The 27,541-nt window shown below is 59.2% G+C and overlaps 4 non-coding genes and 5 pseudogenes across 4 annotated transcripts; all 9 read right to left on the bottom strand.

The window, feature by feature from the left end:
- Positions 1 to 1,673: 1,673 nt before the first annotated feature.
- Positions 1,674 to 1,792, bottom strand: LOC146581030 (5S ribosomal RNA). The gene has a single exon (XR_014891814.1). It is a non-coding gene; the product is annotated as a 5S ribosomal RNA (ribosomal RNA).
- Positions 1,793 to 4,507: 2,715 nt separating this feature from the next.
- On the bottom strand, positions 4,508 to 4,626 carry LOC146581029 (5S ribosomal RNA; annotated as a pseudogene).
- Positions 4,627 to 8,475: 3,849 nt separating this feature from the next.
- Positions 8,476 to 8,594, bottom strand: LOC146581028 (5S ribosomal RNA; annotated as a pseudogene).
- Positions 8,595 to 11,847: 3,253 nt separating this feature from the next.
- On the bottom strand, positions 11,848 to 11,966 carry LOC146581027 (5S ribosomal RNA). Its single transcript, XR_014891813.1, has one exon. It is a non-coding gene; the product is annotated as a 5S ribosomal RNA (ribosomal RNA).
- A 1,455-nt stretch (positions 11,967 to 13,421) lies between these two features.
- Positions 13,422 to 13,540, bottom strand: LOC146581026 (5S ribosomal RNA; annotated as a pseudogene).
- Positions 13,541 to 16,876: 3,336 nt separating this feature from the next.
- On the bottom strand, positions 16,877 to 16,995 carry LOC146581025 (5S ribosomal RNA). The gene has a single exon (XR_014891812.1). It is a non-coding gene; the product is annotated as a 5S ribosomal RNA (ribosomal RNA).
- Positions 16,996 to 19,710: 2,715 nt separating this feature from the next.
- LOC146581024 (5S ribosomal RNA) lies at positions 19,711 to 19,829 on the bottom strand (annotated as a pseudogene).
- A 3,849-nt stretch (positions 19,830 to 23,678) lies between these two features.
- Positions 23,679 to 23,797, bottom strand: LOC146581023 (5S ribosomal RNA; annotated as a pseudogene).
- Positions 23,798 to 27,050: 3,253 nt separating this feature from the next.
- Positions 27,051 to 27,169, bottom strand: LOC146581022 (5S ribosomal RNA). The gene has a single exon (XR_014891810.1). It is a non-coding gene; the product is annotated as a 5S ribosomal RNA (ribosomal RNA).
- Between the last annotated feature and the right edge of the window lie 372 nt (positions 27,170 to 27,541).

The raw sequence follows: 27,541 nt of genomic DNA, 5'->3' as shown, positions 1-27,541 counted from the left end.
AGCAAGAACCACAGGGCCTGGTTTGGTGAAGATGGCCTCGGCCAGAAGCGCAGGGCCTGGTGTGATGTGAGTGGCCTGAGCAAGAGCCACAGGCCCTGGTGTGGTGTAAGTGGCCTCAGCCAGCAGCCACAGGCCCTGGTGTGGTGTAAGTGGCCTCAGCCAGAAGCCACAGGCACTGGTGTGGTGTAAGTGGCCTCAGCCAGCAGCAAAAGGGCCCTGGTGTGGTGTAGGTGGCCTCAGCCAGCAGCCACAAGCCCTTGTGTGGTGTAAGTGGCCTCAGCCAGCAGCCACAGGCCCTGGTGTGGTGTAGGTGGCCTCAGCCAGCAGCCACAGGCCCTTGTGTGGTGTAATTGGCCTCAATAGCAACTAAGGCCCTGGTGTGGTGTAGGTGGCCTAAGCCAGCAGCCACAGGCCCTGGTGTGGTGTAAGTGGCCTCAGCCAGTGCCACAGGCCCTGGTGTGGTGTAAGTGGCCTCAGCCAGTGCCACAGGCCCTGGTGTGGTGTAAGTGGCCTGAGCAAGAGCCACAGACCCTGGTGTGGTGTAATTGGCCTCAATAGCAACTAAGGCCCTGGTGTGGTGTAGGTGGCCTCAGCCAGCAGCCACAGGCCCTGGTGTGGTGTAAGTGGCCTAAGCCAGAGCCACAGGCCCTGGTGTGGTGTAAGTGGCCTGAGCAAGAGCCACAGGGCCTGGTTTGGTGAAGATGGCCTCGGTCAGAAGCGCAGGGCCTGGTGTGATGTGAGTGGCCTGAGCAAGAGCCACAGGCCCTGGTGTGGTGTAAGTGGCCTCAGCCAGCAGCCACAGGCCCTGGTGTGGTGTAAGTCGCCTCAGCCAGAAGCCACAGGCACTGGTGTGGTGTAAGTGGCCTCAGCCAGCAGCAAAAGGGCCCTGGTGTGGTGTAAGTCGCCTCAGCCAGCAGCCACAGGCCCTGGTGTGGTGTAGATGGCCTCAGCCAGCAGCCACAGGCCCTGGTGTGGTGTAAGTGGCCTCAGCCAGCAGCCACAGGCCCTGGTGTGGTCTAAGTGACCTCAGCAAGAAGCACAGGGCCTGGTGTGATATGAGTGGCCTGAGCAAGAGCCACAGGCCCTGGTGTGGTGTAAGTGGCCTGAGCAAGAGCCACAGGCCCTGGTGTGGTGTAAGTGGCCTGAGCAAGAGCCACAGGCCCTGGTGTGGTGTAGGTGGCCTCAGCCAGCAGCCACAGGCCCTGGTGTGGTGTAGGTGGCCTCAGCCAGCAGCCACAAGCCCTTGTGTGGTGTAAGTGGCCTCAGCCAGCAGCCACAGGCCCTGGTGTGGTGTAAGTGGCCTCAGCCAGTGCCACAGGCCCTGGTGTGGTGTAAGTGGCCTGAGCAAGAGCCACAGACCATGGTGTGGTGTAATTGGCCTCAATAGCAACTAAGGCCCTGGTGTGGTGTAAGTGGCCTCAGCCAGCAGCCACAGGCCCTGGTGTGGTGTAAGTGGCCTCAGCCAGAGCCACAGGCCCTTATGTGGTGTAAGTGGCCCCAGCCGTTCACTCAGGCCCTGGTGTGGTGTAGGTGGCATCAGCTAGCAGCACAAGACATTGGAAAACAGCCAAAAGCAATGTCGTTAATGTGCCCTCATTAATGGGCAGCTGCTTTTGGTCTTTTAATACACCCCTTCTCTGGATCAAAAGCGGTTCAATGACATGAAAATGAAAGGCTTACAGCACCAGGTATTCCCAGGCAGTCTCCCATCCAAGTACTAACCAAGCCCAGCCCTGCTTAGCTTCCGAGATCAGACGAGGTCGGGCGTGCTCAGGGTGGTATGGCCGTAAGCTGCTGGCCCCAGCACAATGTCTCAATTTATGGATTCAAGTGACTAGGTGGCAAGTACCTGAAGTTACGAAGACAATCCTATAACCATACCTGCATGTTTGCATAATACCCTAACCCAAAGGCTCAGTTTGGCATTTATCCAACAGCACAGGCCCTGGATTGTTGAAGATGGCGTCAGGAACCAGCACAGGGCCTGGTGTGTTGTACATGGCCACAGCAAGCAGCACAGGGCCTGGTTTGGTGAAGATGGCCTCGGCCAGAAGCACAGGGCCTGGTGTGATATGAGTGGCCTGAGCAAGAGCCACAGGCCCTGGTGTGTTGTAAGTGGCCTCAGCCAGCAGCCACAGGCCCTGGTGTGGTGTAGGTGGCCTCAGCCAGCAGCCACAGGCCCTTGTGTGGTGTAATTGGCCTCAATAGCAACTAAGGCCCTGGTGTGGTGTAGGTGGCCTCAGCCAGCAGCCACAGGCCCTGGTGTGGTGTAAGTGGCCTCAGCCAGTGCCACAGGCCCTGGTGTGGTGTAAGTGGCCTGAGCAAGAGCCACAGACCCTGGTGTGGTGTAATTGGCCTCAATAGCAACTAAGGCCCTGGTGTGGTGTAGGTGGCCTCAGCCAGCAGCCACAGGCCCTGGTGTGGTGAAAGTGGCCTCAGCCAGAGCCACAGGCCCTGGTGTGGTGTAAGTCGCCTCAGCCAGAAGCCACAGGCACTGGTGTGGTGTAAGTGGCCTCAGCCAGCAGCAAAAGGGCCCTGGTGTGGTGTAAGTGGCCTCAGCCAGCAGCCACAGGCCCTGGTGTGGTGTATGTGGCCTCAGCCAGCAGCCACAGGCCCTGGTTTGGTGAAGATGGCCTCGGCCAGCAGCAACAGGACCTGGTTTGATATGAGTGGCCTGAGCCAGCAGCCACAGGCCCTGGTGTGGTGTAAGTGGCCTCAGCCAGCAGCAACAGGCCCTGGTGTGGTGTAAGTCGCCTCAGCCAGAAGCCACAGGCACTGGTGTGGTGTAAGTGGCCTCAGCCAGCAGCAACAGGCCCTGGTGTGGTGTAAGTCGCCTCAGCAAGCAGCCACAGGCCCTGGTGTGGTGTAGGTGGTCTCAGCCAGCAGCCACAGGCCCTGGTGTGGTGTAAGTGGCCTCAGCCAGCAGCCACAGGCCCTGGTGTGGTGTAAGTGGCCTCAGCAAGAGCCACAGACCCTGGTGTGGTGTAATTGGCCTAAGCCAGAGCTACAGGCCCTGGTGTGGTGTAAGTGGCCTGAGCAAGAACCACAGGGCCTGGTTTGGTGAAGATGGCCTCGGCCAGAAGCGCAGGGCCTGGTGTGATGTGAGTGGCCTGAGCAAGAGCCACAGGCCCTGGTGTGGTGTAAGTGGCCTCAGCCAGCAGCCACAGGCCCTGGTGTGGTGTAAGTGGCCTCAGCCAGCAGCCACAGGCCCTGGTGTGGTGTAAGTGGCCTGAGCAAGAGCCACAGGCCCTGGTGTGGTGTAAGTGGCCTGAGCAAGAGCCACAGACCCTGGTGTGGTGTAATTGGCCTCAATAGCAACTAATGCCCTGGTGTGGTGTAAGTGGCCTCAGCCAGCAGCCACAGGCCCTGGTGTGGTGTAAGTGGCCTCAGCTAGCAGCCACAGGCCCTGGTGTGGTGTGAGTGGCCTCAGCCAGCAGCCACAGGCCCTGGTGTGGTCTAAGTGGCCTCAGCCAGTGCCACAGGCCCTGGTGTGGTGTAAGTGGCCTGAGCAAGAGCCACAGGCCCTGGTGTGGTGTAAGTGGCCTCAGCCAGCAGCCACAGGCCCTGGTGTGGTGTAAGTGGCCTGAGCAAGTGCCACAGGTCCTGGTGTGGTGTAAGTGGCCTAAGCCAGAGCCACAGGCCCTGGTGTGGTGTAAGTGGCCTCAATAGCAAATAAGGCCCTGGTGTGGTGTAAGTGGCCTGAGCAAGAACCACAGGGCCTGGTTTGGTGAAGATGGCCTCGGCCAGAAGCGCAGGGCCTGGTGTGATGTGAGTGGCCTGAGCAAGAGCCACAGGCCCTGGTGTGGTGTAAGTGGCCTCAGCCAGCAGCCACAGGCCCTGGTGTGGTGTAAGTGGCCTCAGCCAGAAGCCACAGGCACTGGTGTGGTGTAAGTGGCCTCAGCCAGCAGCAAAAGGGCCCTGGTGTGGTGTAGGTGGCCTCAGCCAGCAGCCACAGGCCCTGGTGTGGTGTAAGTGGTCTCAATAGCAACTAAGGCCCTGGTGTGGTGTAAGTGGCTTCAGCCAGCAGCCACAGGACCTGGTGTGGTGTAAGTGGCCTCAATAGCAACTAAGGCCCTGGTGTGGTGTAAATGGCCTCAGCCAGCAGCCACAGGCCCTGGTGTGGTGTAGGTGGCCTCAGCCAGCAGCCACAGGCCCTGGTGTGGTGTAAGTGGCCTCAATAGCAACTAAGGCCCTGGTGTGGTGTAAGTGGCTTCAGCCAGCAGCCACAGGCTCTGGTGTGGTGTAACTGGCCTCAGCCAGCAGCCACAGGCCCTGGTGTGGTGTAAGTGGCCTCAGCCAGAGCCACAGGCCCTGATGTGGTGTAAGTGGCCCCAGCCGGTCACTCAGGCCCTGGTGTGGTGTAGGTGGCATCAGCTAGCAGCACAAGACATTGGAAAACAGCCAAAAGCAGTGTCGTTAATGTGCCCTCATTAATGGGCAGCTGCTTTTGGTCTTTTAATACACCCCTTCTCTGGATCAAAAGCGGTTCAATGACATGAAAATGAAAGGCTTACAGCACCAGGTATTCCCAGGCAGTCTCCCATCCAAGTACTAACCAAGCCCAGCCCTGCTTAGCTTCCGAGATCAGACGAGGTCGGGCTTGCTTAGGGTGGTATGGCCGTAAGCTGCTGGCCCCAGCACAATGTCTCAATTTATGGATTCAAGTGATTAGGTGGCAAGTACCTGAAGTTACGAAGACAATGCTATAACCATACCTGCATGTTTGCATAATACCCTAACCCAAAGGCTCAGTTTGGCATTTATCCAACAGCACAGGCCCTGGATTGTTGAAGATGGCCTCAGGAACCAGCACAGGGCCTGGTGTGTTGTACATGGCCACAGCAAGCAGCACAGGGCCTGGTTTGGTGAAGATGGCCTCAGCCAGAAGCACAGGGCCTGGTGTGATATGAGTGGCCTGAGCAAGAGCCACAGGCCCTGGTGTGGTGTAAGTGGCCTGAGCAAGAGCCACAGGCCCTGGTGTGGTGTAAGTGGCCTGAGCAAGAGCCACAGGCCCTGGTGTGGTGTAGGTGGCCTCAGCCAGCAGCCACAGGCCCTGGTGTGGTGTAGGTGGCCTCAGCCAGCAGCCACAAGCCCTTGTGTGGTGTAAGTGGCCTGAGCCAGAGCCACAGGCCCTGGTGTGGTGTAACTGGCCTGAATAGCAAATAAGGCCCTGGTGTGGTGTAAGTGGCCTCAGCCAGAGCCACAGGCCCTGGTGTGGTGTAAGTGGCCTCAATAGCAACTAAGGCTCTGGTGTGGTGTAAGTGGCCTCAGCCAACAGCCACAGGCCCTGGTATGGTGTAAGTGGCCTCAGCCAGCAGCCACAGGCCCTGGTGTGGCGTAAGTGGCCAGAAGCACAGGGCCTGGTGTGATGTGAGTGGCCTGAGCAAGAGCCACAGACCCTGGTGTGGTGTAATTGGCCTCAATAGCAACTAAGGCCCTGGTGTGGTGTATGTGGCCTCAGCCAGCAGCCACAGGCCCTGGTGTGGTGTAACTGGCCTCAGCCAGCAGCCACAGGCCCTGGTGTGGTGTAAGTGGCCTCAGCCAGAGCCAAAGGCCCTGATGTGGTGTAAGTCGCCTCAGCTAGCAGCACAGGGCCTGGTTTGGTGAAGATGGCCTCGGCCAGAAGCACAGGACCTGGTTTGATATGAGTGGCCTGAGCCAGCAGCCACAGGCCCTGGTGTGGTGTAAGTGGCCTCAGCCAGCAGCAACAGGCCCTGGTGTGGTGTAAGTCTCCTCAGCCAGAAGCCACAGGCACTGGTGTGGTGTAAGTGGCCTCAGCCAGCAGCAACAGGCCCTGGTGTGGTGTAAGTCGCCTCAGCAAGCAGCCACAGGCCCTGGTGTGGTGTAGGTGGTCTCAGCCAGCAGCCACAGGCCCTGGTGTGGTGTAAGTGGCATCAGCCAGCAGCCACAGGCCCTGGTGTGGTGTAAGTGGCCTCAGCAAGAGCCACAGACCCTGGTGTGGTGTAATTGGCCTAAGCCAGAGCCACAGGCCCTGGTGTGGTGTAAGTGGCCTGAGCAAGCAGCACAGGGCCTGGTTTGGTGAAGATGGCCTCAGCAAGCAGCCACAGGCCCTGGTTTGGTGTAAGTGGCCTCAGCTAGCAGCCACAGGCCCTGGTGTGGTGTGAGTGGCCTCAGCCAGCAGCCACAGGCCCTGGTGTGGTCTAAGTGGCCTCAGCCAGTGCCACAGGCCCTGGTGTGGTGTAAGTGGCCTGAGCAAGAGCCACAGGCCCTGGTGTGGTGTAAGTGGCCTGAGCAAGTGCCACAGGCCCTGGTGTGGTGTAAGTGGCCTGAGCAAGTGCCACAGGCCCTGGTGTGGTGTAAGTGGCCTCAATAGCAAATAAGGCCCTGGTGTGGTGTAAGTGGCCTGAGCAAGAACCACAGGGCCTGGTTTGGTGAAGATGGCCTCGGCCAGAAGCGCAGGGCCTGGTGTGATGTGAGTGGCCTGAGCAAGAGCCACAGGCCCTGGTGTGGTGTAAGTGGCCTCAGCCAGCAGCAAAAGGGCCCTGGTGTGGTGTAAGTGGCCTCAGCCAGCAGCCACAGGCCCTGGTGTGGTGTATGTGGCCTCAGCCAGCAGCCACAGGCCCTGGTTTGGTGAAGATGGCCTCGGCCAGCAGCAACAGGACCTGGTTTGATATGAGTAGCCTGAGCCAGCAGCCACAGGCCCTGGTGTGGTGTAAGTGGCCTCAGCCAGCAGCAACAGGCCCTGGTGTGGTGTAAGTGGCCTCAGCCAGAAGCCACAGGCACTGGTGTGGTGTAAGTGGCCTCAGCCAGCAGCAACAGGCCCTGGTGTGGTGTAAGTCGCCTCAGCAAGCAGCCACAGGCCCTGGTGTGGTGTAGGTTGTCTCAGCCAGCAGCCACAGGCCCTGGTGTGGTGTAAGTGGCCTCAGCCAGCAGCCACAGGCCCTGGTGTGGTGTAAGTGGCCTCAGCAAGAGCCACAGACCCTGGTGTGGTGTAATTGGCCTAAGCCAGAGCCACAGGCCCTGGTGTGGTGTAAGTGGCCTGAGCAAGAACCACAGGGCCTGGTTTGGTGAAGATGGCCTCGGCCAGAAGCGCAGGGCCTGGTGTGATGTGAGTGGCCTGAGCAAGAGCCACAGGCCCTGGTGTGGTGTAAGTGGCCTCAGCCAGCAGCCACAGGCCCTGGTGTGGTGTAAGTGGCCTCAGCCAGCAGCCACAGGCCCTGGTGTGGTGTAAGTGGCCTGAGCAAGAGCCACAGGCCCTGGTGTGGTGTAAGTGGCCTGAGCAAGAGCCACAGACCCTGGTGTGGTGTAATTGGCCTCAATAGCAACTAATGCCCTGGTGTGGTGTAAGTGGCCTCAGCCAGCAGCCACAGGCCCTGGTGTGGTGTAAGTGGCCTCAGCTAGCAGCCACAGGCCCTGGTGTGGTGTGAGTGGCCTCAGCCAGCAGCCACAGGCCCTGGTGTGGTCTAAGTGGCCTCAGCCAGTGCCACAGGCCCTGGTGTGGTGTAAGTGGCCTGAGCAAGAGCCACAGGCCCTGGTGTGGTGTAAGTGGCCTCAGCCAGCAGCCACAGGCCCTGGTGTGGTGTAAGTGGCCTGAGCAAGTGCCACAGGTCCTGGTGTGGTGTAAGTGGCCTAAGCCAGAGCCACAGGCCCTGGTGTGGTGTAAGTGGCCTCAATAGCAAATAAGGCCCTGGTGTGGTGTAAGTGGCCTGAGCAAGAACCACAGGGCCTGGTTTGGTGAAGATGGCCTCGGCCAGAAGCGCAGGGCCTGGTGTGATGTGAGTGGCCTGAGCAAGAGCCACAGGCCCTGGTGTGGTGTAAGTGGCCTCAGCCAGCAGCCACAGGCCCTGGTGTGGTGTAAGTGGCCTCAGCCAGAAGCCACAGGCACTGGTGTGGTGTAAGTGGCCTCAGCCAGCAGCAAAAGGGCCCTGGTGTGGTGTAGGTGGCCTCAGCCAGCAGCCACAGGCCCTGGTGTGGTGTAAGTGGTCTCAATAGCAACTAAGGCCCTGGTGTGGTGTAAGTGGCTTCAGCCAGCAGCCACAGGACCTGGTGTGGTGTAAGTGGCCTCAATAGCAACTAAGGCCCTGGTGTGGTGTAAATGGCCTCAGCCAGCAGCCACAGGCCCTGGTGTGGTGTAGGTGGCCTCAGCCAGCAGCCACAGGCCCTGGTGTGGTGTAAGTGGCCTCAATAGCAACTAAGGCCCTGGTGTGGTGTAAGTGGCTTCAGCCAGCAGCCACAGGCTCTGGTGTGGTGTAACTGGCCTCAGCCAGCAGCCACAGGCCCTGGTGTGGTGTAAGTGGCCTCAGCCAGAGCCACAGGCCCTGATGTGGTGTAAGTGGCCCCAGCCGGTCACTCAGGCCCTGGTGTGGTGTAGGTGGCATCAGCTAGCAGCACAAGACATTGGAAAACAGCCAAAAGCAGTGTCGTTAATGTGCCCTCATTAATGGGCAGCTGCTTTTGGTCTTTTAATACACCCCTTCTCTGGATCAAAAGCGGTTCAATGACATGAAAATGAAAGGCTTACAGCACCAGGTATTCCCAGGCAGTCTCCCATCCAAGTACTAACCAAGCCCAGCCCTGCTTAGCTTCCGAGATCAGACGAGGTCGGGCTTGCTTAGGGTGGTATGGCCGTAAGCTGCTGGCCCCAGCACAATGTCTCAATTTATGGATTCAAGTGATTAGGTGGCAAGTACCTGAAGTTACGAAGACAATGCTATAACCATACCTGCATGTTTGCATAATACCCTAACCCAAAGGCTCAGTTTGGCATTTATCCAACAGCACAGGCCCTGGATTGTTGAAGATGGCCTCAGGAACCAGCACAGGGCCTGGTGTGTTGTACATGGCCACAGCAAGCAGCACAGGGCCTGGTTTGGTGAAGATGGCCTCAGCCAGAAGCACAGGGCCTGGTGTGATATGAGTGGCCTGAGCAAGAGCCACAGGCCCTGGTGTGGTGTAAGTGGCCTGAGCAAGAGCCACAGGCCCTGGTGTGGTGTAAGTGGCCTGAGCAAGAGCCACAGGCCCTGGTGTGGTGTAGGTGGCCTCAGCCAGCAGCCACAGGCCCTGGTGTGGTGTAGGTGGCCTCAGCCAGCAGCCACAAGCCCTTGTGTGGTGTAAGTGGCCTGAGCCAGAGCCACAGGCCCTGGTGTGGTGTAACTGGCCTGAATAGCAAATAAGGCCCTGGTGTGGTGTAAGTGGCCTCAGCCAGAGCCACAGGCCCTGGTGTGGTGTAAGTGGCCTCAATAGCAACTAAGGCTCTGGTGTGGTGTAAGTGGCCTCAGCCAACAGCCACAGGCCCTGGTATGGTGTAAGTGGCCTCAGCCAGCAGCCACAGGCCCTGGTGTGGCGTAAGTGGCCAGAAGCACAGGGCCTGGTGTGATGTGAGTGGCCTGAGCAAGAGCCACAGACCCTGGTGTGGTGTAATTGGCCTCAATAGCAACTAAGGCCCTGGTGTGGTGTATGTGGCCTCAGCCAGCAGCCACAGGCCCTGGTGTGGTGTAACTGGCCTCAGCCAGCAGCCACAGGCCCTGGTGTGGTGTAAGTGGCCTCAGCCAGAGCCAAAGGCCCTGATGTGGTGTAAGTCGCCTCAGCTAGCAGCACAGGGCCTGGTTTGGTGAAGATGGCCTCGGCCAGAAGCACAGGACCTGGTTTGATATGAGTGGCCTGAGCCAGCAGCCACAGGCCCTGGTGTGGTGTAAGTGGCCTCAGCCAGCAGCAACAGGCCCTGGTGTGGTGTAAGTCTCCTCAGCCAGAAGCCACAGGCACTGGTGTGGTGTAAGTGGCCTCAGCCAGCAGCAACAGGCCCTGGTGTGGTGTAAGTCGCCTCAGCAAGCAGCCACAGGCCCTGGTGTGGTGTAGGTGGTCTCAGCCAGCAGCCACAGGCCCTGGTGTGGTGTAAGTGGCATCAGCCAGCAGCCACAGGCCCTGGTGTGGTGTAAGTGGCCTCAGCAAGAGCCACAGACCCTGGTGTGGTGTAATTGGCCTAAGCCAGAGCCACAGGCCCTGGTGTGGTGTAAGTGGCCTGAGCAAGCAGCACAGGGCCTGGTTTGGTGAAGATGGCCTCAGCAAGCAGCCACAGGCCCTGGTTTGGTGTAAGTGGCCTCAGCTAGCAGCCACAGGCCCTGGTGTGGTGTGAGTGGCCTCAGCCAGCAGCCACAGGCCCTGGTGTGGTCTAAGTGGCCTCAGCCAGTGCCACAGGCCCTGGTGTGGTGTAAGTGGCCTGAGCAAGAGCCACAGGCCCTGGTGTGGTGTAAGTGGCCTGAGCAAGTGCCACAGGCCCTGGTGTGGTGTAAGTGGCCTGAGCAAGTGCCACAGGCCCTGGTGTGGTGTAAGTGGCCTCAATAGCAAATAAGGCCCTGGTGTGGTGTAAGTGGCCTGAGCAAGAACCACAGGGCCTGGTTTGGTGAAGATGGCCTCGGCCAGAAGCGCAGGGCCTGGTGTGATGTGAGTGGCCTGAGCAAGAGCCACAGGCCCTGGTGTGGTGTAAGTGGCCTCAGCCAGCAGCCACAGGCCCTGGTGTGGTGTAAGTGGCCTCAGCCAGAAGCCACAGGCACTGGTGTGGTGTAAGTGGCCTCAGCCAGCAGCCACAGGCCCTTGTGTGGTGTAATTGGCCTCAATAGCAACTAAGGCCCTGGTGTGGTGTAGGTGGCCTAAGCCAGCAGCCACAGGCCCTGGTGTGGTGTAAGTGGCCTCAGCCAGTGCCACAGGCCCTGGTGTGGTGTAAGTGGCCTCAGCCAGTGCCACAGGCCCTGGTGTGGTGTAAGTGGCCTGAGCAAGAGCCACAGACCCTGGTGTGGTGTAATTGGCCTCAATAGCAACTAAGGCCCTGGTGTGGTGTAGGTGGCCTCAGCCAGCAGCCACAGGCCCTGGTGTGGTGTAAGTGGCCTAAGCCAGAGCCACAGGCCCTGGTGTGGTGTAAGTGGCCTGAGCAAGAGCCACAGGGCCTGGTTTGGTGAAGATGGCCTCGGCCAGAAGCACAGGGCCTGGTGTGATATGAGTGGCCTGAGCAAGAGCCACAGGCCCTGGTGTGGTGTAAGTGGCCTCAGCCAGCAGCCACAGGCCCTGGTGTGGTGTAAGTCGCCTCAGCCAGAAGCCACAGGCACTGGTGTGGTGTAAGTGGCCTCAGCCAGCAGCAAAAGGGCCCTGGTGTGGTGTAAGTCGCCTCAGCCAGCAGCCACAGGCCCTGGTGTGGTGTAGATGGCCTCAGCCAGCAGCCACAGGCCCTGGTGTGGTGTAAGTGGCCTCAGCCAGCAGCCACAGGCCCTGGTGTGGTCTAAGTGGCCTCAGCCAGAAGCACAGGGCCTGGTGTGATATGAGTGGCCTGAGCAAGAGCCACAGGCCCTGGTGTGGTGTAAGTGGCCTGAGCAAGAGCCACAGGCCCTGGTGTGGTGTAAGTGGCCTGAGCAAGAGCCACAGGCCCTGGTGTGGTGTAGGTGGCCTCAGCCAGCAGCCACAAGCCCTTGTGTGGTGTAAGTGGCCTCAGCCAGCAGCCACAGGCCCTGGTGTGGTGTAAGTGGCCTCAGCCAGTGCCACAGGCCCTGGTGTGGTGTAAGTGGCCTGAGCAAGAGCCACAGACCATGGTGTGGTGTAATTGGCCTCAATAGCAACTAAGGCCCTGGTGTGGTGTAAGTGGCCTCAGCCAGCAGCCACAGGCCCTGGTGTGGTGTAAGTGGCCTCAGCCAGAGCCACAGGCCCTTATGTGGTGTAAGTGGCCCCAGCCGTTCACTCAGGCCCTGGTGTGGTGTAGGTGGCATCAGCTAGCAGCACAAGACATTGGAAAACAGCCAAAAGCAATGTCGTTAATGTGCCCTCATTAATGGGCAGCTGCTTTTGGTCTTTTAATACACCCCTTCTCTGGATCAAAAGCGGTTCAATGACATGAAAATGAAAGGCTTACAGCACCAGGTATTCCCAGGCAGTCTCCCATCCAAGTACTAACCAAGCCCAGCCCTGCTTAGCTTCCGAGATCAGACGAGGTCGGGCGTGCTCAGGGTGGTATGGCCGTAAGCTGCTGGCCCCAGCACAATGTCTCAATTTATGGATTCAAGTGACTAGGTGGCAAGTACCTGAAGTTACGAAGACAATCCTATAACCATACCTGCATGTTTGCATAATACCCTAACCCAAAGGCTCAGTTTGGCATTTATCCAACAGCACAGGCCCTGGATTGTTGAAGATGGCGTCAGGAACCAGCACAGGGCCTGGTGTATTGTACATGGCCACAGCAAGCAGCACAGGGCCTGGTTTGGTGAAGATGGCCTCGGCCAGAAGCACAGGGCCTGGTGTGATATGAGTGGCCTGAGCAAGAGCCACAGGCCCTGGTGTGTTGTAAGTGGCCTCAGCAAGCAGCCACAGGCCCTGGTGTGGTGTAGGTGGCCTCAGCCAGCAGCCACAGGCCCTTGTGTGGTGTAATTGGCCTCAATAGCAACTAAGGCCCTGGTGTGGTGTAGGTGGCCTCAGCCAGCAGCCACAGGCCCTGGTGTGGTGTAAGTGGCCTCAGCCAGTGCCACAGGCCCTGGTGTGGTGTAAGTGGCCTGAGCAAGAGCCACAGACCCTGGTGTGGTGTAATTGGCCTCAATAGCAACTAAGGCCCTGGTGTGGTGTAGGTGGCCTCAGCCAGCAGCCACAGGCCCTGGTGTGGTGTAAGTGGCCTCAGCCAGCAGCCACAGGCCCTGGTGTGGTGTAAGTGGCCTGAGCAAGAGCCACAGGCCCTGGTGTGGTGTAAGTGGCCTGAGCAAGAGCCACAGACCCTGGTGTGGTGTAATTGGCCTCAATAGCAACTAATGCCCTGGTGTGGTGTAGGTGGCCTCAGCCAGCAGCCACAGGCCCTGGTGTGGTGTAAGTGGCCTCAGCCAGCAGCCACAGGCCCTGGTGTGGTGTAAGTCGCCTCAGCCAGAAGCCACAGGCACTGGTGTGGTGTAAGTGGCCTCAGCCAGCAGCAAAAGGGCCCTGGTGTGGTGTAAGTGGCCTCAGCCAGCAGCCACAGGCCCTGGTGTGGTGTATGTGGCCTCAGCCAGCAGCCACAGGCCCTGGTTTGGTGAAGATGGCCTCGGCCAGCAGCAACAGGACCTGGTTTGATATGAGTGGCCTGAGCCAGCAGCCACAGGCCCTGGTGTGGTGTAAGTGGCCTCAGCCAGCAGCCACAGGCCCTGGTGTGGTGTAAGTCACCTCAGCCAGAAGCCACAGTCCCTGGTGTGGTGTATGTGGCCTCAGCCAGCAGCCACAGGCCCTGTTGTGGTGTAACTGGCCTCAGCCAGAGCAACAGGCCCTGATGTGGTGTAAGTGGCCCCAGCCGGTCACTCAGGCCCTGGTGTGGTGTAGGTGGCATCAGCTAGCAGCACAAGACATTGGAAAAGAGCCAAAAGCAATGTCGTTAATGTGCCCTCATTAATGGGGAGCTGCTTTTGGTCTTTTAATACACCCCTTCTCTGGATCAAAAGCGGTTCAATGACATGAAAATGAAAGGCTTACAGTACCAGGTATTCCCAGGCAGTCTCCCATCCAAGTACTAACCAAGCCCAGCCCTGCTTAGCTTCCGAGATCAGACGAGGTCGGGCTTGCTTAGGGTGGTATGGCCGTAAGCTGCTGGCCCCAGCACAATGTCTCAATTTATGGATTCAAGTGATTAGGTGGCAAGTACCTGAAGTTACGAAGACAATCCTATAACCATACCTGCATGTTTGCATAATACCCTAACCCAAAGGCTCAGTTTGGCATTTATCCAACAGCACAGGCCCTGGATTGTTGAAGATGGCCTCAGGAACCAGCACAGGGCCTGGTGTGTTGTACATGGCCACAGCAAGCAGCACAGGGCCTGGTTTGGTGAAGATGGCCTCAGCCAGAAGCACAGGGCCTGGTGTGATATGAGTGGCCTGAGCAAGAGCCACAGGCCCTGGTGTGGTGTAAGTGGCCTGAGCAAGAGCCACAGGCCCTGGTGTGGTGTAAGTGGCCTGAGCAAGAGCCACAGGCCCTGGTGTGGTGTAGGTGGCCTCAGCCAGCAGCCACATGCCCTGGTGTGGTGTAGGTGGCCTCAGCCAGCAGCCACAAGCCCTTGTGTGGTGTAAGTGGCCTGAGCCAGAGCCACAGGCCCTGGTGTGGTGTAACTGGCCTGAATAGCAAATAAGGCCCTGGTGTGGTGTAAGTGGCCTCAGCCAGAGCCACAGGCCCTGGTGTGGTGTAAGTGGCCTCAATAGCAACTAAGGCTCTGGTGTGGTGTAAGTGGCCTCAGCCAACAGCCACAGGCCCTGGTATGGTGTAAGTGGCCTCAGCCAGCAGCCACAGGCCCTGGTGTGGCGTAAGTGGCCAGAAGCACAGGGCCTGGTGTGATGTGAGTGGCCTGAGCAAGAGCCACAGACCCTGGTGTGGTGTAATTGGCCTCAATAGCAACTAAGGCCCTGGTGTCGTGTATGTGGCCTCAGCCAGCAGCCACAGGCCCTGGTGTGGTGTAACTGGCCTCAGCCAGCAGCCACAGGCCCTGGTGTGGTGTAAGTGGCCTCAGCCAGAGCCAAAGGCCCTGATGTGGTGTAAGTCGCCTCAGCTAGCAGCACAGGGCCTGGTTTGGTGAAGATGGGCTCGGCCAGAAGCACAGGACCTGGTTTGATATGAGTGGCCTGAGCCAGCAGCCACAGGCCCTGGTGTGGTGTAAGTGGCCTCAGCCAGCAGCAACAGGCCCTGGTGTGGTGTAAGTCGCCTCAGCCAGAAGCCACAGGCACTGGTGTGGTGTAAGTGGCCTCAGCCAGCAGCAACAGGCCCTGGTGTGGTGTAAGTCGCCTCAGCAAGCAGCCACAGGCCCTGGTGTGGTGTAGGTGGTCTCAGCCAGCAGCCACAGGCCCTGGTGTGGTGTAAGTGGCATCAGCCAGCAGCCACAGGCCCTGGTGTGGTGTAAGTGGCCTCAGCAAGAGCCACAGACCCTGGTGTGGTGTAATTGGCCTAAGCCAGAGCCACAGGCCCTGGTGTGGTGTAAGTGGCCTGAGCAAGCAGCACAGGGCCTGGTTTGGTGAAGATGGCCTCAGCAAGCAGCCACAGGCCCTGGTTTGGTGTAAGTGGCCTCAGCTAGCAGCCACAGGCCCTGGTGTGGTGTGAGTGGCCTCAGCCAGCAGCCACAGGCCCTGGTGTGGTGTAAGTGGCCTGAGCAAGTGCCACAGGCCCTGGTGTGGTGTAAGTGGCCTGAGCAAGTGCCACAGGCCCTGGTGTGGTGTAAGTGGCCTCAATAGCAAATAAGGCCCTGGTGTGGTGTAAGTGGCCTGAGCAAGAACCACAGGGCCTGGTTTGGTGAAGATGGCCTCGGCCAGAAGCGCAGGGCCTGGTGTGATGTGAGTGGCCTGAGCAAGAGCCACAGGCCCTGGTGTGGTGTAAGTGGCCTCAGCCAGCAGCCACAGGCCCTGGTGTGGTGTAAGTGGCCTCAGCCAGAAGCCACAGGCACTGGTGTGGTGTAAGTGGCCTCAGCCAGCAGCAAAAGGGCCCTGGTGTGGTGTAGGTGGCCTCAGCCAGCAGCCACAAGCCCTTGTGTGGTGTAAGTGGCCTCAGCCAGCAGCCACAGGCCCTGGTGTGGTGTAGGTGGCCTCAGCCAGCAGCCACAGGCCCTTGTGTGGTGTAATTGGCCTCAATAGCAACTAAGGCCCTGGTGTGGTGTAGGTGGCCTAAGCCAGCAGCCACAGGCCCTGGTGTGGTGTAAGTGGCCTCAGCCAGTGCCACAGGCCCTGGTGTGGTGTAAGTGGCCTCAGCCAGTGCCACAGGCCCTGGTGTGGTGTAAGTGGCCTGAGCAAGAGCCACAGACCCTGGTGTGGTGTAATTGGCCTCAATAGCAACTAAGGCCCTGGTGTGGTGTAGGTGGCCTCAGCCAGCAGCCACAGGCCCTGGTGTGGTGTAAGTGGCCTAAGCCAGAGCCACAGGCCCTGGTGTGGTGTAAGTGGCCTGAGCAAGAGCCACAGGGCCTGGTTTGGTGAAGATGGCCTCGGTCAGAAGCGCAGGGCCTGGTGTGATGTGAGTGGCCTGAGCAAGAGCCACAGGCCCTGGTGTGGTGTAAGTGGCCTCAGCCAGCAGCCACAGGCCCTGGTGTGGTGTAAGTCGCCTCAGCCAGAAGCCACAGGCACTGGTGTGGTGTAAGTGGCCTCAGCCAGCAGCAAAAGGGCCCTGGTGTGGTGTAAGTCGCCTCAGCCAGCAGCCACAGGCCCTGGTGTGGTGTAGATGGCCTCAGCCAGCAGCCACAGGCCCTGGTGTGGTGTAAGTGGCCTCAGCCAGCAGCCACAGGCCCTGGTGTGGTCTAAGTGACCTCAGCAAGAAGCACAGGGCCTGGTGTGATATGAGTGGCCTGAGCAAGAGCCACAGGCCCTGGTGTGGTGTAAGTGGCCTGAGCAAGAGCCACAGGCCCTGGTGTGGTGTAAGTGGCCTGAGCAAGAGCCACAGGCCCTGGTGTGGTGTAGGTGGCCTCAGCCAGCAGCCACAGGCCCTGGTGTGGTGTAGGTGGCCTCAGCCAGCAGCCACAAGCCCTTGTGTGGTGTAAGTGGCCTCAGCCAGCAGCCACAGGCCCTGGTGTGGTGTAAGTGGCCTCAGCCAGTGCCACAGGCCCTGGTGTGGTGTAAGTGGCCTGAGCAAGAGCCACAGACCATGGTGTGGTGTAATTGGCCTCAATAGCAACTAAGGCCCTGGTGTGGTGTAAGTGGCCTCAGCCAGCAGCCACAGGCCCTGGTGTGGTGTAAGTGGCCTCAGCCAGAGCCACAGGCCCTTATGTGGTGTAAGTGGCCCCAGCCGTTCACTCAGGCCCTGGTGTGGTGTAGGTGGCATCAGCTAGCAGCACAAGACATTGGAAAACAGCCAAAAGCAATGTCGTTAATGTGCCCTCATTAATGGGCAGCTGCTTTTGGTCTTTTAATACACCCCTTCTCTGGATCAAAAGCGGTTCAATGACATGAAAATGAAAGGCTTACAGCACCAGGTATTCCCAGGCAGTCTCCCATCCAAGTACTAACCAAGCCCAGCCCTGCTTAGCTTCCGAGATCAGACGAGGTCGGGCGTGCTCAGGGTGGTATGGCCGTAAGCTGCTGGCCCCAGCACAATGTCTCAATTTATGGATTCAAGTGACTAGGTGGCAAGTACCTGAAGTTACGAAGACAATCCTATAACCATACCTGCATGTTTGCATAATACCCTAACCCAAAGGCTCAGTTTGGCATTTATCCAACAGCACAGGCCCTGGATTGTTGAAGATGGCGTCAGGAACCAGCACAGGGCCTGGTGTGTTGTACATGGCCACAGCAAGCAGCACAGGGCCTGGTTTGGTGAAGATGGCCTCGGCCAGAAGCACAGGGCCTGGTGTGATATGAGTGGCCTGAGCAAGAGCCACAGGCCCTGGTGTGTTGTAAGTGGCCTCAGCCAGCAGCCACAGGCCCTGGTGTGGTGTAGGTGGCCTCAGCCAGCAGCCACAGGCCCTTGTGTGGTGTAATTGGCCTCAATAGCAACTAAGGCCCTGGTGTGGTGTAGGTGGCCTCAGCCAGCAGCCACAGGCCCTGGTGTGGTGTAAGTGGCCTCAGCCAGTGCCACAGGCCCTGGTGTGGTGTAAGTGGCCTGAGCAAGAGCCACAGACCCTGGTGTGGTGTAATTGGCCTCAATAGCAACTAAGGCCCTGGTGTGGTGTAGGTGGCCTCAGCCAGCAGCCACAGGCCCTGGTGTGGTGAAAGTGGCCTCAGCCAGAGCCACAGGCCCTGGTGTGGTGTAAGTCGCCTCAGCCAGAAGCCACAGGCACTGGTGTGGTGTAAGTGGCCTCAGCCAGCAGCAAAAGGGCCCTGGTGTGGTGTAAGTGGCCTCAGCCAGCAGCCACAGGCCCTGGTGTGGTGTATGTGGCCTCAGCCAGCAGCCACAGGCCCTGGTTTGGTGAAGATGGCCTCGGCCAGCAGCAACAGGACCTGGTTTGATATGAGTGGCCTGAGCCAGCAGCCACAGGCCCTGGTGTGGTGTAAGTGGCCTCAGCCAGCAGCAACAGGCCCTGGTGTGGTGTAAGTCGCCTCAGCCAGAAGCCACAGGCACTGGTGTGGTGTAAGTGGCCTCAGCCAGCAGCAACAGGCCCTGGTGTGGTGTAAGTCGCCTCAGCAAGCAGCCACAGGCCCTGGTGTGGTGTAGGTGGTCTCAGCCAGCAGCCACAGGCCCTGGTGTGGTGTAAGTGGCCTCAGCCAGCAGCCACAGGCCCTGGTGTGGTGTAAGTGGCCTCAGCAAGAGCCACAGACCCTGGTGTGGTGTAATTGGCCTAAGCCAGAGCTACAGGCCCTGGTGTGGTGTAAGTGGCCTGAGCAAGAACCACAGGGCCTGGTTTGGTGAAGATGGCCTCGGCCAGAAGCGCAGGGCCTGGTGTGATGTGAGTGGCCTGAGCAAGAGCCACAGGCCCTGGTGTGGTGTAAGTGGCCTCAGCCAGCAGCCACAGGCCCTGGTGTGGTGTAAGTGGCCTCAGCCAGCAGCCACAGGCCCTGGTGTGGTGTAAGTGGCCTGAGCAAGAGCCACAGGCCCTGGTGTGGTGTAAGTGGCCTGAGCAAGAGCCACAGACCCTGGTGTGGTGTAATTGGCCTCAATAGCAACTAATGCCCTGGTGTGGTGTAAGTGGCCTCAGCCAGCAGCCACAGGCCCTGGTGTGGTGTAAGTGGCCTCAGCTAGCAGCCACAGGCCCTGGTGTGGTGTGAGTGGCCTCAGCCAGCAGCCACAGGCCCTGGTGTGGTCTAAGTGGCCTCAGCCAGTGCCACAGGCCCTGGTGTGGTGTAAGTGGCCTGAGCAAGAGCCACAGGCCCTGGTGTGGTGTAAGTGGCCTCAGCCAGCAGCCACAGGCCCTGGTGTGGTGTAAGTGGCCTGAGCAAGTGCCACAGGTCCTGGTGTGGTGTAAGTGGCCTAAGCCAGAGCCACAGGCCCTGGTGTGGTGTAAGTGGCCTCAATAGCAAATAAGGCCCTGGTGTGGTGTAAGTGGCCTGAGCAAGAACCACAGGGCCTGGTTTGGTGAAGATGGCCTCGGCCAGAAGCGCAGGGCCTGGTGTGATGTGAGTGGCCTGAGCAAGAGCCACAGGCCCTGGTGTGGTGTAAGTGGCCTCAGCCAGCAGCCACAGGCCCTGGTGTGGTGTAAGTGGCCTCAGCCAGAAGCCACAGGCACTGGTGTGGTGTAAGTGGCCTCAGCCAGCAGCAAAAGGGCCCTGGTGTGGTGTAGGTGGCCTCAGCCAGCAGCCACAGGCCCTGGTGTGGTGTAAGTGGTCTCAATAGCAACTAAGGCCCTGGTGTGGTGTAAGTGGCTTCAGCCAGCAGCCACAGGACCTGGTGTGGTGTAAGTGGCCTCAATAGCAACTAAGGCCCTGGTGTGGTGTAAATGGCCTCAGCCAGCAGCCACAGGCCCTGGTGTGGTGTAGGTGGCCTCAGCCAGCAGCCACAGGCCCTGGTGTGGTGTAAGTGGCCTCAATAGCAACTAAGGCCCTGGTGTGGTGTAAGTGGCTTCAGCCAGCAGCCACAGGCTCTGGTGTGGTGTAACTGGCCTCAGCCAGCAGCCACAGGCCCTGGTGTGGTGTAAGTGGCCTCAGCCAGAGCCACAGGCCCTGATGTGGTGTAAGTGGCCCCAGCCGGTCACTCAGGCCCTGGTGTGGTGTAGGTGGCATCAGCTAGCAGCACAAGACATTGGAAAACAGCCAAAAGCAGTGTCGTTAATGTGCCCTCATTAATGGGCAGCTGCTTTTGGTCTTTTAATACACCCCTTCTCTGGATCAAAAGCGGTTCAATGACATGAAAATGAAAGGCTTACAGCACCAGGTATTCCCAGGCAGTCTCCCATCCAAGTACTAACCAAGCCCAGCCCTGCTTAGCTTCCGAGATCAGACGAGGTCGGGCTTGCTTAGGGTGGTATGGCCGTAAGCTGCTGGCCCCAGCACAATGTCTCAATTTATGGATTCAAGTGATTAGGTGGCAAGTACCTGAAGTTACGAAGACAATGCTATAACCATACCTGCATGTTTGCATAATACCCTAACCCAAAGGCTCAGTTTGGCATTTATCCAACAGCACAGGCCCTGGATTGTTGAAGATGGCCTCAGGAACCAGCACAGGGCCTGGTGTGTTGTACATGGCCACAGCAAGCAGCACAGGGCCTGGTTTGGTGAAGATGGCCTCAGCCAGAAGCACAGGGCCTGGTGTGATATGAGTGGCCTGAGCAAGAGCCACAGGCCCTGGTGTGGTGTAAGTGGCCTGAGCAAGAGCCACAGGCCCTGGTGTGGTGTAAGTGGCCTGAGCAAGAGCCACAGGCCCTGGTGTGGTGTAGGTGGCCTCAGCCAGCAGCCACAGGCCCTGGTGTGGTGTAGGTGGCCTCAGCCAGCAGCCACAAGCCCTTGTGTGGTGTAAGTGGCCTGAGCCAGAGCCACAGGCCCTGGTGTGGTGTAACTGGCCTGAATAGCAAATAAGGCCCTGGTGTGGTGTAAGTGGCCTCAGCCAGAGCCACAGGCCCTGGTGTGGTGTAAGTGGCCTCAATAGCAACTAAGGCTCTGGTGTGGTGTAAGTGGCCTCAGCCAACAGCCACAGGCCCTGGTATGGTGTAAGTGGCCTCAGCCAGCAGCCACAGGCCCTGGTGTGGCGTAAGTGGCCAGAAGCACAGGGCCTGGTGTGATGTGAGTGGCCTGAGCAAGAGCCACAGACCCTGGTGTGGTGTAATTGGCCTCAATAGCAACTAAGGCCCTGGTGTGGTGTATGTGGCCTCAGCCAGCAGCCACAGGCCCTGGTGTGGTGTAACTGGCCTCAGCCAGCAGCCACAGGCCCTGGTGTGGTGTAAGTGGCCTCAGCCAGAGCCAAAGGCCCTGATGTGGTGTAAGTCGCCTCAGCTAGCAGCACAGGGCCTGGTTTGGTGAAGATGGCCTCGGCCAGAAGCACAGGACCTGGTTTGATATGAGTGGCCTGAGCCAGCAGCCACAGGCCCTGGTGTGGTGTAAGTGGCCTCAGCCAGCAGCAACAGGCCCTGGTGTGGTGTAAGTCTCCTCAGCCAGAAGCCACAGGCACTGGTGTGGTGTAAGTGGCCTCAGCCAGCAGCAACAGGCCCTGGTGTGGTGTAAGTCGCCTCAGCAAGCAGCCACAGGCCCTGGTGTGGTGTAGGTGGTCTCAGCCAGCAGCCACAGGCCCTGGTGTGGTGTAAGTGGCATCAGCCAGCAGCCACAGGCCCTGGTGTGGTGTAAGTGGCCTCAGCAAGAGCCACAGACCCTGGTGTGGTGTAATTGGCCTAAGCCAGAGCCACAGGCCCTGGTGTGGTGTAAGTGGCCTGAGCAAGCAGCACAGGGCCTGGTTTGGTGAAGATGGCCTCAGCAAGCAGCCACAGGCCCTGGTTTGGTGTAAGTGGCCTCAGCTAGCAGCCACAGGCCCTGGTGTGGTGTGAGTGGCCTCAGCCAGCAGCCACAGGCCCTGGTGTGGTCTAAGTGGCCTCAGCCAGTGCCACAGGCCCTGGTGTGGTGTAAGTGGCCTGAGCAAGAGCCACAGGCCCTGGTGTGGTGTAAGTGGCCTGAGCAAGTGCCACAGGCCCTGGTGTGGTGTAAGTGGCCTGAGCAAGTGCCACAGGCCCTGGTGTGGTGTAAGTGGCCTCAATAGCAAATAAGGCCCTGGTGTGGTGTAAGTGGCCTGAGCAAGAACCACAGGGCCTGGTTTGGTGAAGATGGCCTCGGCCAGAAGCGCAGGGCCTGGTGTGATGTGAGTGGCCTGAGCAAGAGCCACAGGCCCTGGTGTGGTGTAAGTGGCCTCAGCCAGCAGCAAAAGGGCCCTGGTGTGGTGTAAGTGGCCTCAGCCAGCAGCCACAGGCCCTGGTGTGGTGTATGTGGCCTCAGCCAGCAGCCACAGGCCCTGGTTTGGTGAAGATGGCCTCGGCCAGCAGCAACAGGACCTGGTTTGATATGAGTAGCCTGAGCCAGCAGCCACAGGCCCTGGTGTGGTGTAAGTGGCCTCAGCCAGCAGCAACAGGCCCTGGTGTGGTGTAAGTGGCCTCAGCCAGAAGCCACAGGCACTGGTGTGGTGTAAGTGGCCTCAGCCAGCAGCAACAGGCCCTGGTGTGGTGTAAGTCGCCTCAGCAAGCAGCCACAGGCCCTGGTGTGGTGTAGGTTGTCTCAGCCAGCAGCCACAGGCCCTGGTGTGGTGTAAGTGGCCTCAGCCAGCAGCCACAGGCCCTGGTGTGGTGTAAGTGGCCTCAGCAAGAGCCACAGACCCTGGTGTGGTGTAATTGGCCTAAGCCAGAGCCACAGGCCCTGGTGTGGTGTAAGTGGCCTGAGCAAGAACCACAGGGCCTGGTTTGGTGAAGATGGCCTCGGCCAGAAGCGCAGGGCCTGGTGTGATGTGAGTGGCCTGAGCAAGAGCCACAGGCCCTGGTGTGGTGTAAGTGGCCTCAGCCAGCAGCCACAGGCCCTGGTGTGGTGTAAGTGGCCTCAGCCAGCAGCCACAGGCCCTGGTGTGGTGTAAGTGGCCTGAGCAAGAGCCACAGGCCCTGGTGTGGTGTAAGTGGCCTGAGCAAGAGCCACAGACCCTGGTGTGGTGTAATTGGCCTCAATAGCAACTAATGCCCTGGTGTGGTGTAAGTGGCCTCAGCCAGCAGCCACAGGCCCTGGTGTGGTGTAAGTGGCCTCAGCTAGCAGCCACAGGCCCTGGTGTGGTGTGAGTGGCCTCAGCCAGCAGCCACAGGCCCTGGTGTGGTCTAAGTGGCCTCAGCCAGTGCCACAGGCCCTGGTGTGGTGTAAGTGGCCTGAGCAAGAGCCACAGGCCCTGGTGTGGTGTAAGTGGCCTCAGCCAGCAGCCACAGGCCCTGGTGTGGTGTAAGTGGCCTGAGCAAGTGCCACAGGTCCTGGTGTGGTGTAAGTGGCCTAAGCCAGAGCCACAGGCCCTGGTGTGGTGTAAGTGGCCTCAATAGCAAATAAGGCCCTGGTGTGGTGTAAGTGGCCTGAGCAAGAACCACAGGGCCTGGTTTGGTGAAGATGGCCTCGGCCAGAAGCGCAGGGCCTGGTGTGATGTGAGTGGCCTGAGCAAGAGCCACAGGCCCTGGTGTGGTGTAAGTGGCCTCAGCCAGCAGCCACAGGCCCTGGTGTGGTGTAAGTGGCCTCAGCCAGAAGCCACAGGCACTGGTGTGGTGTAAGTGGCCTCAGCCAGCAGCAAAAGGGCCCTGGTGTGGTGTAGGTGGCCTCAGCCAGCAGCCACAGGCCCTGGTGTGGTGTAAGTGGTCTCAATAGCAACTAAGGCCCTGGTGTGGTGTAAGTGGCTTCAGCCAGCAGCCACAGGACCTGGTGTGGTGTAAGTGGCCTCAATAGCAACTAAGGCCCTGGTGTGGTGTAAATGGCCTCAGCCAGCAGCCACAGGCCCTGGTGTGGTGTAGGTGGCCTCAGCCAGCAGCCACAGGCCCTGGTGTGGTGTAAGTGGCCTCAATAGCAACTAAGGCCCTGGTGTGGTGTAAGTGGCTTCAGCCAGCAGCCACAGGCTCTGGTGTGGTGTAACTGGCCTCAGCCAGCAGCCACAGGCCCTGGTGTGGTGTAAGTGGCCTCAGCCAGAGCCACAGGCCCTGATGTGGTGTAAGTGGCCCCAGCCGGTCACTCAGGCCCTGGTGTGGTGTAGGTGGCATCAGCTAGCAGCACAAGACATTGGAAAACAGCCAAAAGCAGTGTCGTTAATGTGCCCTCATTAATGGGCAGCTGCTTTTGGTCTTTTAATACACCCCTTCTCTGGATCAAAAGCGGTTCAATGACATGAAAATGAAAGGCTTACAGCACCAGGTATTCCCAGGCAGTCTCCCATCCAAGTACTAACCAAGCCCAGCCCTGCTTAGCTTCCGAGATCAGACGAGGTCGGGCTTGCTTAGGGTGGTATGGCCGTAAGCTGCTGGCCCCAGCACAATGTCTCAATTTATGGATTCAAGTGATTAGGTGGCAAGTACCTGAAGTTACGAAGACAATGCTATAACCATACCTGCATGTTTGCATAATACCCTAACCCAAAGGCTCAGTTTGGCATTTATCCAACAGCACAGGCCCTGGATTGTTGAAGATGGCCTCAGGAACCAGCACAGGGCCTGGTGTGTTGTACATGGCCACAGCAAGCAGCACAGGGCCTGGTTTGGTGAAGATGGCCTCAGCCAGAAGCACAGGGCCTGGTGTGATATGAGTGGCCTGAGCAAGAGCCACAGGCCCTGGTGTGGTGTAAGTGGCCTGAGCAAGAGCCACAGGCCCTGGTGTGGTGTAAGTGGCCTGAGCAAGAGCCACAGGCCCTGGTGTGGTGTAGGTGGCCTCAGCCAGCAGCCACAGGCCCTGGTGTGGTGTAGGTGGCCTCAGCCAGCAGCCACAAGCCCTTGTGTGGTGTAAGTGGCCTGAGCCAGAGCCACAGGCCCTGGTGTGGTGTAACTGGCCTGAATAGCAAATAAGGCCCTGGTGTGGTGTAAGTGGCCTCAGCCAGAGCCACAGGCCCTGGTGTGGTGTAAGTGGCCTCAATAGCAACTAAGGCTCTGGTGTGGTGTAAGTGGCCTCAGCCAACAGCCACAGGCCCTGGTATGGTGTAAGTGGCCTCAGCCAGCAGCCACAGGCCCTGGTGTGGCGTAAGTGGCCAGAAGCACAGGGCCTGGTGTGATGTGAGTGGCCTGAGCAAGAGCCACAGACCCTGGTGTGGTGTAATTGGCCTCAATAGCAACTAAGGCCCTGGTGTGGTGTATGTGGCCTCAGCCAGCAGCCACAGGCCCTGGTGTGGTGTAACTGGCCTCAGCCAGCAGCCACAGGCCCTGGTGTGGTGTAAGTGGCCTCAGCCAGAGCCAAAGGCCCTGATGTGGTGTAAGTCGCCTCAGCTAGCAGCACAGGGCCTGGTTTGGTGAAGATGGCCTCGGCCAGAAGCACAGGACCTGGTTTGATATGAGTGGCCTGAGCCAGCAGCCACAGGCCCTGGTGTGGTGTAAGTGGCCTCAGCCAGCAGCAACAGGCCCTGGTGTGGTGTAAGTCTCCTCAGCCAGAAGCCACAGGCACTGGTGTGGTGTAAGTGGCCTCAGCCAGCAGCAACAGGCCCTGGTGTGGTGTAAGTCGCCTCAGCAAGCAGCCACAGGCCCTGGTGTGGTGTAGGTGGTCTCAGCCAGCAGCCACAGGCCCTGGTGTGGTGTAAGTGGCATCAGCCAGCAGCCACAGGCCCTGGTGTGGTGTAAGTGGCCTCAGCAAGAGCCACAGACCCTGGTGTGGTGTAATTGGCCTAAGCCAGAGCCACAGGCCCTGGTGTGGTGTAAGTGGCCTGAGCAAGCAGCACAGGGCCTGGTTTGGTGAAGATGGCCTCAGCAAGCAGCCACAGGCCCTGGTTTGGTGTAAGTGGCCTCAGCTAGCAGCCACAGGCCCTGGTGTGGTGTGAGTGGCCTCAGCCAGCAGCCACAGGCCCTGGTGTGGTCTAAGTGGCCTCAGCCAGTGCCACAGGCCCTGGTGTGGTGTAAGTGGCCTGAGCAAGAGCCACAGGCCCTGGTGTGGTGTAAGTGGCCTGAGCAAGTGCCACAGGCCCTGGTGTGGTGTAAGTGGCCTGAGCAAGTGCCACAGGCCCTGGTGTGGTGTAAGTGGCCTCAATAGCAAATAAGGCCCTGGTGTGGTGTAAGTGGCCTGAGCAAGAACCACAGGGCCTGGTTTGGTGAAGATGGCCTCGGCCAGAAGCGCAGGGCCTGGTGTGATGTGAGTGGCCTGAGCAAGAGCCACAGGCCCTGGTGTGGTGTAAGTGGCCTCAGCCAGCAGCCACAGGCCCTGGTGTGGTGTAAGTGGCCTCAGCCAGAAGCCACAGGCACTGGTGTGGTGTAAGTGGCCTCAGCCAGCAGCCACAGGCCCTTGTGTGGTGTAATTGGCCTCAATAGCAACTAAGGCCCTGGTGTGGTGTAGGTGGCCTAAGCCAGCAGCCACAGGCCCTGGTGTGGTGTAAGTGGCCTCAGCCAGTGCCACAGGCCCTGGTGTGGTGTAAGTGGCCTCAGCCAGTGCCACAGGCCCTGGTGTGGTGTAAGTGGCCTGAGCAAGAGCCACAGACCCTGGTGTGGTGTAATTGGCCTCAATAGCAACTAAGGCCCTGGTGTGGTGTAGGTGGCCTCAGCCAGCAGCCACAGGCCCTGGTGTGGTGTAAGTGGCCTAAGCCAGAGCCACAGGCCCTGGTGTGGTGTAAGTGGCCTGAGCAAGAGCCACAGGGCCTGGTTTGGTGAAGATGGCCTCGGCCAGAAGCACAGGGCCTGGTGTGATATGAGTGGCCTGAGCAAGAGCCACAGGCCCTGGTGTGGTGTAAGTGGCCTCAGCCAGCAGCCACAGGCCCTGGTGTGGTGTAAGTCGCCTCAGCCAGAAGCCACAGGCACTGGTGTGGTGTAAGTGGCCTCAGCCAGCAGCAAAAGGGCCCTGGTGTGGTGTAAGTCGCCTCAGCCAGCAGCCACAGGCCCTGGTGTGGTGTAGATGGCCTCAGCCAGCAGCCACAGGCCCTGGTGTGGTGTAAGTGGCCTCAGCCAGCAGCCACAGGCCCTGGTGTGGTCTAAGTGGCCTCAGCCAGAAGCACAGGGCCTGGTGTGATATGAGTGGCCTGAGCAAGAGCCACAGGCCCTGGTGTGGTGTAAGTGGCCTGAGCAAGAGCCACAGGCCCTGGTGTGGTGTAAGTGGCCTGAGCAAGAGCCACAGGCCCTGGTGTGGTGTAGGTGGCCTCAGCCAGCAGCCACAAGCCCTTGTGTGGTGTAAGTGGCCTCAGCCAGCAGCCACAGGCCCTGGTGTGGTGTAAGTGGCCTCAGCCAGTGCCACAGGCCCTGGTGTGGTGTAAGTGGCCTGAGCAAGAGCCACAGACCATGGTGTGGTGTAATTGGCCTCAATAGCAACTAAGGCCCTGGTGTGGTGTAAGTGGCCTCAGCCAGCAGCCACAGGCCCTGGTGTGGTGTAAGTGGCCTCAGCCAGAGCCACAGGCCCTTATGTGGTGTAAGTGGCCCCAGCCGTTCACTCAGGCCCTGGTGTGGTGTAGGTGGCATCAGCTAGCAGCACAAGACATTGGAAAACAGCCAAAAGCAATGTCGTTAATGTGCCCTCATTAATGGGCAGCTGCTTTTGGTCTTTTAATACACCCCTTCTCTGGATCAAAAGCGGTTCAATGACATGAAAATGAAAGGCTTACAGCACCAGGTATTCCCAGGCAGTCTCCCATCCAAGTACTAACCAAGCCCAGCCCTGCTTAGCTTCCGAGATCAGACGAGGTCGGGCGTGCTCAGGGTGGTATGGCCGTAAGCTGCTGGCCCCAGCACAATGTCTCAATTTATGGATTCAAGTGACTAGGTGGCAAGTACCTGAAGTTACGAAGACAATCCTATAACCATACCTGCATGTTTGCATAATACCCTAACCCAAAGGCTCAGTTTGGCATTTATCCAACAGCACAGGCCCTGGATTGTTGAAGATGGCGTCAGGAACCAGCACAGGGCCTGGTGTATTGTACATGGCCACAGCAAGCAGCACAGGGCCTGGTTTGGTGAAGATGGCCTCGGCCAGAAGCACAGGGCCTGGTGTGATATGAGTGGCCTGAGCAAGAGCCACAGGCCCTGGTGTGTTGTAAGTGGCCTCAGCAAGCAGCCACAGGCCCTGGTGTGGTGTAGGTGGCCTCA

The sequence above is a fragment of the Mchenga conophoros genome, linkage group LG3 (assembly GCF_057382185.1).
Source record: "Mchenga conophoros isolate Kocher_MC1m ecotype Shallow Benthic linkage group LG3, M_conophoros_male_GT1.1, whole genome shotgun sequence".
Lineage (NCBI taxonomy): Eukaryota > Metazoa > Chordata > Actinopteri > Cichliformes > Cichlidae > Mchenga > Mchenga conophoros.
This window is presented reverse-complemented; position numbering and strand designations above follow the sequence as displayed.